Source organism: Anoplopoma fimbria, chromosome 22 (assembly GCF_027596085.1).
Source record: "Anoplopoma fimbria isolate UVic2021 breed Golden Eagle Sablefish chromosome 22, Afim_UVic_2022, whole genome shotgun sequence".
NCBI lineage: Eukaryota > Metazoa > Chordata > Actinopteri > Perciformes > Anoplopomatidae > Anoplopoma > Anoplopoma fimbria.
The window spans coordinates 13023929-13035790 of NC_072470.1; positions in this window are offsets into that span (position 1 = coordinate 13023929).

The window sequence follows — 11862 nt, forward strand, 5'->3', positions numbered from 1 at the left end:
ATAATTACAACCATTTATATAGAATATCATTATAATCACATTTATTCATTTATATAGAATATCATTATAGTTACATTTATTCATTTATATAGAATATCATTATAATTACATTTATTCATTTATATAGAATATCATTATAATTACATTTATTCATTTATATAGAATATCATTATAATTACATTTATTCATTTATATAGAATATCATTATAATTACATTTATTCATTTATATAGAATATCATTATAATCACATTTATTCATTTATATAGAATATCATTATAATTACATTTATTCATTTATATAGAATATCATTATAATTACATTTATTCATTTATATAGAATATCATTATAATTACATTTATTCATTTATATAGAATATCATTATAATTACATTTATTCATTTATATAGAATATCATTATAATTACATTTATTCATTTATATAGAATATCATTATAATTACATTTATTCATTTATATAGAATATCATTATAATTACATTTATTCATTTATATAGAATATCATTATAATTACATTTATTCATTTATATAGAATATCATTATAATCACAACCATTTATATAGAATATCATTATAATTACATTTATTCATTTATATAGAATATCATATTATTTATTCAACCATTTATATAGAATATCATTATAACAACCATTTATATAGAATATCATTATAATCACAACCATTTATATAGAATATCATTATAATTACAACCATTTATATAGAATATCATTATAATTACAACCATTTATATAGAATATCATTATAATCACAACCATTTATATAGAATATCATTATAATTAGTCTTATTAAGGAGACTCCATATGTGACTAACAGACATTTAAACACATATCCTTGTTGCTATAAATGTATAAATCTAAAAGGCCACAAAAAAAGACATTTGACTTATATCTTATATATAAATCTATGATATATATATATATATTTGGTGACCCTTTGACCTTTCAGCCAACCACATCAAGTCCAAATGTCCCTTTCATTAACACATATGCACATACTTGCACATCCATGCTCTAATGTTTTAATAACCCCTTCATTGTGAAGTTCATCCTCAGGCCTAAACGCAGCTCAGGTTGAAGGAGGTTGAAGGAGAAACGTAACACTTCTACCCAGCGTTAAGATAAAGATATCGATCAGTGCTGCTTCAGTCCAGTGCTGCCTTCAAACCCCATGATGAGCGTGGGCGTCCTTTAAATAGCCCGGCTGTGGAGGCTTGAGTGTGTCCCGGTGGAGGAGAGGGAACTCTAGACGGGCATGCCCCTGACATACGCCCTGAATACTCCACCCTGAGTCAGCTGTCCTCAGAGTTCAGACGCAGCAGAACAGAGCTGGAGTCCTCATGGACACCCTGCCTGCAGACTCTTACATTTAAATGTGACTTTAACGCTTTCAACTCCTGCCCGTCCATCACGTTTGTGTTTTCACTCTCCTTCATGACATCCATCCTGCTCCGGACTAACTAAAGCAGCACGCAGAATGTGGAATTCAAGCACATGCCTTTTAATCAAACATCATTCAGATTTCCTACATTTGCACATTCATTGATTTCTTATGTTTGAACGTTGAGTGACTACATCAGCGATGCGGCAGAGCGGCTGCTGTTAGTATTCATGCTGCAGACTGTGCTTCTTTTCAGGCTGTCTGCTGCATGCATGGAATAAAGATGCGTTTGATTTAGACAGAGGTGGCCTAACATTTGCACTTGCGTCCTTGAGCTGTGAAACTATTTGGCACTCGGCTCTGATACGTCCTCCTCTGAAGCGGCCTGTCAGACACGGGGAGACGCAGAGCGGCTTTAAATAGGATCCCAGACGGAGAGCCGGGTTCTGGTGGAGCGCTGCTCATTCACTAGATGTGACGGAGAGAGTTATCTGATGAGGGAGACCTGAAGTAATTATGTTGACAAAGAATGTGTGCAGAGATATCAGGTATCTGCCATCGTGGACGGAGCTTATGGAAAGACTTCAGTGATCAGGAGAGAAGAAGGGATTCCAGCACTTCATAATGTTCAAACCTTTTTTTGGAAATATCAAATATTTTGATCTATTCTTTTAATATATGTTTTGGCCTCCTTTAGGTTTCCTCTCCTTTACCTAGTGCAAGTTTCCTCTGATCGTTTCCTGCTCTGAATTTAAATCTACCTGAAGCTTTCGTGGAACTGTAAAGGAAAGGACTTCAGATAAACAAACGAGACTTTCAAAGTAGCGTCCCCGGAGACTGTGATGTTCATCACAGACCACGATACTTTAAAGATATCTGTAACAAACCACATGAAGCTGGTTTTGAGTATCAGGTTATAAATGACATTTGTCCTAAAGGAAGTGACGGATGAATTAAGTCGAGACTTCATCTAAGTATCCGACATTTTCATGAGGAGCCTTTTATATTTGGAACTTTCCTTTTGTACATGCGGACATGTTGGTCTGTTGGCTATAAGAAAGGTCAAAGGGTCAACGGAAACATTTGGAGTCATCTTCAGGGGACCATGACAAACACTTTAAACCCGATCTCGTCCGATACTGATGCTTGGTCAGTGTCTCTCAGTATCTGATACCGATGCTTTGGAAACGTATATAGAATAAAGGAGCTGTAAAATGGGTGCTCTGGCATTCCATTCTATTTGGTGAAGATTTATACAAAATGTGTCCTTCACTGAACAGCGGATTTGATAAAGACCTCAATCTCACAAAATGTCAGGAGATTAGTATGTATAAACCCAAACAATATTACCGTGAATCATATAGTGTTATGTCAATAAACAGTTTGCTGATGATCCACAGTTCTGCTGCAAACAAACCCAACATGTAGAATGTCTTCTGGAGAAATGAGCCTTGAGAATGTTCTGTCCCGAGAATACCGACTAGCCTTTTTCTCACCCGTTCATAATTCATAAACAGAGCAGAGAAAACATTTAACATCAGACTTAGGAAATGGATCAACAGGTTTGTTTTCTCCACCAATAACACCAGTCAGTCACCAGACGGCTTTCTGCTGACTGACTGGTTACTGTGGTGACTGAGAGAGGTCCTCCCCCCCCAGCTCTCACTTCTCTTTTCCAGTGAACGTCTGTGTAATCAGGCGGTTCAGTGACGCCTCAGAGTGCTTTCTGTCAGAGCGACAGTGGAATATGTCCATGAATACACTCCAGGCTAGACACATAATGGGCGTGTGAAATGAATCATATATTGAGATGAAAAATAGAAATGAACTGGGAGCAACAGCAGGTGTTAAACAGCTGCCAATCATTTTCCACATGGTGTTCACACATATATGTGTGTGTCTGTGATAGAACACCAACCTCCAGAAACAATGATCTGAACCACGAGGTGAGGCAGAATCAGATAAGTTCACTTTGTAATTACTGTTTCATTAGTAAATAATTGCCATATATTTGGATCATCATTAAAAACTAATGGTGAATTACTTTCTCTGGATGCTTACCCACTTGTATGCTTTCATTAGATAATTACTGGCTCATTTGGCATCCTTGCATGACTTTTCTGAGCGGGGCACAGAACCAGTAATTCAGCTCCGAGGAGCTGAGTGCTTAATTATTGTTCACTGAGGCCTGCATGGTGTATGCGGAGCGTAAGACGGGAATCACATCTGAATGTGTCTTAAACCATGCTGTACCGCGGAGGGTACAGAGCCTGACAGAGCAGAGGAGCAGGGTCCAGGAGTCCTCTCTGGAGCTGCAGAGCCAGCGGGTGCGGACTCTCCTCCTGTGCGACCGTTAGACTGCGAGTCTGCGTTGGACTTTAGGATGAAGCCACGTCTGTCATGGAACATTATCACAGGGACGCCAAATGGAGCACAAACGTCTCTTTGGACTCGATGCTGAGCTGATTAGATTTTGGTGATTAAAGTCCCTGTGACCTCTGTGAATAATTCAAATGCTAATTATGACAATATCACACAGATGTCTAATAGGATCAAATTCTGAAGTGATGACATTTTGGGCGGACTTAATAAACTAAACCACGCAACACGCTTCTCACATGTAATAGCACTTCCTGAGCAGAGAACTGATTAAGTTGCAGGAACTAGAAGTTCTCACAGGATAAATAATAATAAGTAATGTTTCATAAAGTTCCTGCAGTGGCAAAGAGCTATTTAGACAGCCTTGAAACATTCATTTCCTCCACAGGTTCAGTCTCTAAGAGTCAGTCTGTCAGTTTAAATGCTGGAGAATAAAAAGCTGGTCTTTCTTCCAGCTCCCATTCAGCTGTCATCACTGTGAAAAAACACCCACGGTTATAACATGGAGGCGAGGCATTAAGGCAAACATTCACACCCACTCTGGAGCTCTTTCTGTGAGGTTAATTAAACCAGGATGGACTTTATGTTTGCGTGGCATTCAGACGTTGGATTAATAGCCTCCTCGTGGCCGTGAAGCTTCAGAAAAGTGTTGTTCTCTGTTCCCACTACCAGTCACAATGCTTCATGAACACCTTGCTGTTTGTCTGTGTGGGCGGCCAACAGCTCTCTGACAATTCATATATTCAATTAAGATCATTTACATCCCCGGGATGTGGCTCTGAGAGAGCAGCATCATGACGGCGTTCTCTCTGATGTCTGACGGTGTGCTTTACTGCAGATGAGAAGCAGCAGACGTGATCTCAGTACGCAGCGTACCAGAGCACCACTGGCCGGTTCCCTGAGACGACGGGGACCGGACGGACTGCGCTTGATCTCCAACAAAGCCGTTTGATCTTTTCTTGCTCTCATCTCCAGCAGCAGACACAGCAGGACAGCAGTGGACCGAGGGAGCCCGAGGCCAGCCAGCAGCTCTCATTACCCATCTGCCTCAATTCACCCCCAAAAAACACTTCCCTCTCTTTCACAAGCAGAGAAGAAATAAGAGATGTAATCTAATGGAGGGGAATTACTACTTTCTCTAACTCCTGGAATGTGAAATCAATCCTGTTTCACAATTGGCTCCAGAAGTAATATGGGACATCTTAGCATTAAACCAATGATCGGGGACATTTCTGCATTATCAGTCTGTCTGACTCCACGACTTTAAACTTCCAGTGACAGTGGGAGTGTTTGCTCAGCACCGAGAAGGTTATTGTTACCGCGGTAACGTTGTTTTCCAGAGGAAAAGCAGGATCATTTACACAGGGCACTTAAAAACCCTTCAGGCTTCACAGAGTGGGATGTAACGGTAAATGGCACATCCACTTCTAGATGAGGCCTTTCTAGCAGCTCATCCACATCATGTCAACATTCAGCCATCCACACAGACATTATGACACTGATGCAAGGAGCCAGGGTGTAACGTGAGGCTCCTCCACACACACATTCACGCTGGTGGCTCAGGCTTCAGGGAGCCGGATTTATTTAACTGAAAAGAAATCGGACAATATAGCTGGCAATCGACATATTAATTATACATTTATCTTCTGCACATACTACACACACACAAGGGTCATGTCGTTCCAGTGTTTGACCTCGGATCAATGGCTGAATGGAAAGCTGGAGGCAAAAGTTCCCGTCCAGGGATGCACAGATCATGTCTCGTAAACTAAACACATAAATGATTAACTGATGCACTTCAGTGACATTAAATATACATCTCTTGAGTTAAAATGAGACTGAAGAGCAACAGTTTCTGTTCACGTTGATGGGACTGAGCCCTGCGGCGGTCGCAGTTATCACCTCGTCCATCTGGAGCAGAGGAGGAGGTCAGGTGACGTTGTTCTCAAGTTTGATCTTTTATCTATGAGTACAACAGTCTGAACTCAATGATGTCGCCCGTCAGAGTGAAGTAAAAATGAGACTTATGATTAAATCCCAGTGATTTACATTGGTACTAATCATGTCACCTGCAGGCTATCACTCGCCAACACCACGCTTGTTTCTTTCACACCTTCACATGGATTATTTCTCACATTCATGGCGTTGTTTACATGCACACCAGCATACAGTGTAGCTGATGCATATGAAATGACAAAAGAACAAAAGGCAATCAGGTGTCACTTCTCTTTGCTTTATGTATGATTGATTATGACATATATCCATAATATTTATGGAGGATTTATTCACCATTGTATCAGTGTTTGCTAAATGAAGGTGCGTCATTTATGCAGCTTTGTATGGAGCGGTGACATGCGAGAGAGAGAGAGAAACTAAAAACAAACCACGGCAGTTCGTCCAGTTCAACCTGTAGTTTGCTTTTTGTTTCTCTCAGGGAAATCGTTTCGCCTCGAGCTGCTTCACTAAACTCTTTTGTTTCACACAAACAACTGTTCTTACACACAGTGGACTAAATGTTCACGATATAAGGACCATTTGTTCATGGCCAACGGATGAGCTGACTGCAGATAAAATCCTGATTCCCCATAAATGTTCTTATCAAATCTAGAGATAACGAGAGCAGATGTAAATAAAGAGGAGCTTTGTCACAGCTGATGTGCACCGTTCTATCAGTACGGTGTCACTATCAGAGGACGTGTTCGGTGTCTCTGCAGTTCACCCTGAGGCTGAATTACCCAGAATGCAGTCTGTGTCTAACGGAGAGCGCCGCTGAACCTTCACGACTCCAGACAATATCAGAACGATCCTGATAAAGACTGTAAACGTCTCTACTTCTGTTTTCTGGACTATTAAGAAGCATCAAATACAAATATTCAAGTAAAGTACACGTGACTCTAATCAGTTCTTAAAGCTATAGCTGGTAGCTACAATGGAAATAAACTTTTTGTACATTATATTTGCTCCTGATGGTATTTACAAGATTCCACCGTGTCAGAAGGAACCCGACCAATCAGAGACGAGGATTCTCTGACGCTGCTGAAGCTGGTGAACTCCAATCAAACTGTCAAAGTAGGCATCTTATATGAAGAATATGTTCCTGTATTATAGCCTCGAATGTGTTCAGAAATATACATTTTAGTGTTTTGTTTAGTTTGAAAATGAGAAAGTCTGTGACCAACCGCTTTGGTAAAGCTCTTTTTAGTTTAACATGGTTGTTCACACGGCTAATAGTTTGCATTGTCCCTGTTGATCTCATTATTTTGGATGTAGAGGAGGGTTAGTTAGTGGCCAGAACCCCACTGCTAATTAAATATCTTTTAGTTTGCTCTCCTAATCTCAAAACATAACCAGACGTCCGTGAAATCTAGTTACACGTACGGAAACCCAGAACCTTCTCTCATCATTAGCAATTAAGGCACAAAGTGAAAAGCATAATTGCATATTCATTCAGGCACATTACCTCATTCACAGCCAGAAAATATATCCATCAAACCCTGTGCAGTGAACGAGCAGAAACAAAGTAAACCAATGGGTTCCTGAGGAGAGAGTGTGTGTGTGTCCTGTTACAAACATTGATTATAACCAGGATTATTCCCTTATCTTATCTATACTTGTTCCTCAGATATTATAGAAAAGGAGAATATTAGAAATGTTGTTTTTTACAGAATATCTAGTTCTTGTAACAAAAAATGGGCTCCCTGGATTCTGGATCCACACGATGAAGACGTTCTGCGTCATTTTAAGGGCAATTAGAGGCGGCCTGTTCCTGAGGAGCAGCGCTCGGCGGCTCCGTGGCTCCGTGGCTCCGTGGCGCTTGTTTCAGTTACACACTGACTGTCTGGCCATCTGTCGCTGCAGCAGAGCCGGCGTCTGAGGCCTCACCCCTGATGTTTAATGAATAAGTGACTGAGCCGCTCTGAATGCATGTGAACAGTCAAACAGGACGGCTCCTTCACTCTCCCCAACCTCCTCTGGAGACCAGCGTCTGAGATAAGCCCTGAGTGGTGATGGGGGAAACGGCCTCCCTTCCCTTTATCAATCTCAAACAGAGAGCCTTTTCTGCACCATTATTCTGCGCTCTGACTGATAAGGTGTGGAGAGCCCAGGGTGGCGTGGGAGACATATTGTGAAGGCCCGCGGCGTGCAGAGATAACAGCAGACTGAAGCACAAAGGTCAAAGGCATCCTCCAACACGCTGAATGGATCCCTGCTCTGCTGGAGCCGCTCCGAGGAACATCCAGGGATCAGGTCTCATTCTAGACCTCCATCAGGAGCCCGTCTGGAGTTCTGTGGAAGCTCGTTTCAGAGGATGACATTACAGCAATGTTGTTGACAGCTGAATATGATTTGTGTTTCAGTAGCAGAGAGAAAGCTTGAGCTGTAAGACGGCGTGGATTATGGACAGTATGAGTCAAAGACGTAAACATGTCCACCAGAGGGTTTCTACCTCCTCCAGATGTCCTCACTCAAAGCCCGCCTCCTCCTGGAGCATCAGCGCTGTACAAAACACCATCATTACTAAATAGAATTATTGTACATTTATTGGACATATGACGTCATTTGTTTTTACAATAAATGGACATGACCTCGATCATTTTCACATCATCGGCTTATCGTTGACGAAATGGACACGACCTTGATCATTATAAGACTTGTGCATTGCCCAGATATTGCACATTTTTGTTAACAGAGTCCATTTTATAAATGTTTATGGTTTTATTTTAATTAATATTTTATGTATTTAAGATATTTTCACATTTCTTTTTTGCTCCATTTCCAATGTCTGAATATTCTAAAGAATTCAAAGTGCATTGCTCTTTTAAAACGCATTATTATGCTATTACCATTATATCAGTGGCATAAAATGCATTACACATTTATTGCAATTATATCTGGGACAATAAATCTTCCAACAAAATGTTTATTGTGACAGGACAAACTGCAGCAGTCTCTCCTTAAAAGCTTCATGCCATAAATGTGGCATTTTAAAAGGAGCTGCATTAAATACAGCTGCTTACTCTGTAACGTGATTATTATGGGACATTTTAACTTGTTACAACTGCAGGAGAGCACGAATACGTTTCATCTGTCACGACGAGTGTCAGCTATGAGTGGCAGGAACAGGCAGGGATGTGTTCTGCTGTTGAACCTGAGTCAGAGGGCTTAATAATGATTGATTGTGATGCAGATGTTGACACGAGGCCGAGCAGAGCGCCGTGATTTGAGCGAGAGCTAAACAAGCTTTACTCTTTTCCAGCGTCTCCCCAGGAGAGCAGAGGGTCTGACCTCAATCTGCCACCGCGTTCCCCCAGCTACACCACGGGGGGAACAGAGCGTCAGGGAGGTTTGTCTGTTTCTAACTTTGAAAGAGCTGGTTTTTAAAATGCACTCGCTGCTTCAGCGTGACTCACGTTTCTCAGAGACTTCAGATTTAAAGCTTCATTTAATGTCATCGCTGATCACTGCTAAGGTTGGGGTTAGAGTTCTGGATCTACTCTTAAATGTTTAATTAGAACAAGTTTAACACAAATGAGCAGAAAAGAGAGAACGTAAAGCAACTATAGAAGTTACGCAACAAAACTATTTTGTGGCTTTTTGCACGGGACACAAACTCCGTCTCCTGGGTGAAAGTCCTGTGTTTGTGTGAGGACTTGGATCTGGACTGGATCGAGGTCCCTGCAGCTAGAGGTCCTGAGCTCAAAGGTTCCTCCAGAAACAAGTAGAGTCGGACCCACAACCTGTCCTTCACTTATAACGAGCCATAAAAGGCCACACAGATGAAACGTCTGCAGCGGATTTGTGCTTTGAGGAGCTCCGGCGGCCCGATACCTCCACCACATGTGGACAAAGTCCCGCTAACGATGCAGATATTTAGTCCTCACACATTTCCCTGCTGCCTCGGTGCCACGTCTCCAAGAAAAGAGACACAAGAGGAGCCGGAGCCGGGGAGATAGAGACATCCAAGTGTTCTTTGAGAAAACCAGTTAATCTGCTGCGGCGCCGCTCCAAACAGGAAGCTGTCAGAGGCCGCCTCCGATGATTAAGATAGGGAGCTGTAGCTGGGACGTGTTTCATCCACCTTTCTGCTGCTGCTGCACAACAGCAGCAGCAGCAGCGTGATGAATGGGACTGTTGGGGAATCAGCTCGCTGGTTGCGGTTTCAAATTAACAGAATTAAAGGTCATTTCTCGCAATTACAAGAGTCTCGCAGTTTATTTATCATTGGAGTGAAAAGTGGAAACACAGGACTGTCTTTCTACTCCCATCCTGGTTGGGGAGCATTGTTTGTGGTGGGTCACTGCGGGGTCTTCCTTTGGAGATGAATTCGTAATCCTCAGGGTCTCCTCAGCATATGAAGGAGAGGTTGAGAGGTGATGGAGAGGTTTTCTAAAGGGCCTCTGGTGCACAGAAAACACCACCACTCTGCTCCCTTGTAGTAGCTTTAACCCAAAGCATCCACGATTGTCCGTAATGTATTTTGGTCTCTCTCCATGTATTGATTCAGAAACAAGCAGCATTGCCTCGTATTCAGTCCAGAGTAGTGACTTCAGAGCGGGACGGAGCTGCTCTGACCTTTAGGTTCCTGTAGGAACTCCAGAAAACTGCCTTCTGAATAGGATGAAGCTTTCTGATGCTCTATTTGGAGATTACTGTCAAAAGAACATTTCAGAAGTCAAATCTGCAAGAAATAAAAGCAGGACGGACTTTTACCGCTCTGTTTCTGACATGAAGTACGTTTGTGAGTTTGTCTTTATTCATAAGATATTGATAAAAGGTTGGTATTCTCTGCTCATTTAATGTTCAGTCTGAGAGTACAGTGGGTTCATCAGAGCTTCTTCTCTGAAAACAGCTGCTGCTGCTGAAGAGAAACTCTACAGGTGGTGACAGTTTATCGTATATATATACAGTGTGTATATATATATATATATATATATATATATATATATATATATATATATATAGTATAGTATATATAGATCAGTGCAGCTCAGAGCAAAGACATCTTATAACGGAGTCAGTTAAATCCTGTTAAAGGAGACTGAAGCAACACTAATGATGATGTTGTCAATGAGGAAGGATGAGTGTGTGTGTGTGTGTGTGTGTGTGTGTGTGTGTGTGTGTGTGTGTGTGTGTGTGTGTGTGTGTGTGTGTGTAATAATATAAATAATCATACCTGTGACTCCACCTCTCTCTCGTCTCTCCTCCATGCCTTGCCTGGCCACGGGGGGGGTGTTGGGTGTCGAGACGGGGGTGTTGGGTGTCGGGTGGGGGGGGGTGTTGGGTGTCGGGTGGGGGTGTTGGGTGGGACATCCCCCTCTCCGCCATGTGGGGGCGCTGTGGAGCTTCGCCTGCTGCAGGTGTGGGACGCTGTTGTTGATTCTGCTCTGCACTGGAGGTTTAAATTAAACATTAAACACGAAGGAAAATGAGAAGAGGGGGAGAGGGGAGGACGACAGGAGGAGGGAGGGGGGGGGGGTTCTATTCATGAAACGTCGACTTTGTTTCTTGGGTTTCTTTGCAGAATGTGACATAACAGTGGGAGGATGATTCATGGCTCTTGAGGGACGATCTATTCCGGCAGAGGCTGGATGTTTGGGAGCCTCCAGACCAACGGCCCTGCTGTAAATGTACGAGGTCACACGGGACTGCTTATTGGTTATCAAATCAATCAATCAACCAACTCAAAGGATCCACGGCAGTGCCGGCTCTCGGGGGGGGTCAGGATGTGGGTTTATGTGGTTTGTTGGAGGTCACTGGTCTCAAGGTTAAGGCCTCTGATGGCAGACGGTTTCAGGGCCACGTGTGATGTCATGGAGGGGCTGAGACGTGTGCTCAGAGTGAGCGCATTAATGCCCCGGCTCTGAGCCATGCACACACTTTCTTTCTTTCTTTTTGCTATCGTGACCTTGTCGGCTAACTGCCAGTCAACTCAGACCTCCGAGGGGTTCTGCTTCCTTAGCCGAGGCCGAGCGAGTGTCTGTCACGGCACCAACAAAATATAAATCCTCCCCCCGGAGACGCCACATGGCAGGTAGGCAGCAGGACGGAGAGACTGTTTTATTATCCACAC